Below are 305 nucleotides of genomic sequence, written 5' to 3' on the forward strand. Positions count from 1 at the left end.
GAACGCATAATCCCTGAGATCCTTGGCGCCGAAAACTTTCCGTCTCCTCCGATAATTGAGAGAGCGCACAGAACGGGAAACATTTCGTCGAACAGAGCGACCCCAAGGATAATCGTGGCGAAACTCCTGAACTTCAGAGAGAAACAGAGAATCCTTCAACTTGCGAGAGAACGTAAGGAGGTATACTTTAACAACCGGCGCATTCATTTCTTCCCTGATTTTAGCGCGGAGCTGCAGAATGCTCGGAAAGCTTACACGGATGTGAAGCGAATGCTGAGAGATCGGGAAATTGAGTACTCCTTTGC

The sequence above is a fragment of the Garra rufa genome, chromosome 20 (assembly GCF_049309525.1).
Source record: "Garra rufa chromosome 20, GarRuf1.0, whole genome shotgun sequence".
NCBI classification, from domain to species: domain Eukaryota; kingdom Metazoa; phylum Chordata; class Actinopteri; order Cypriniformes; family Cyprinidae; genus Garra; species Garra rufa.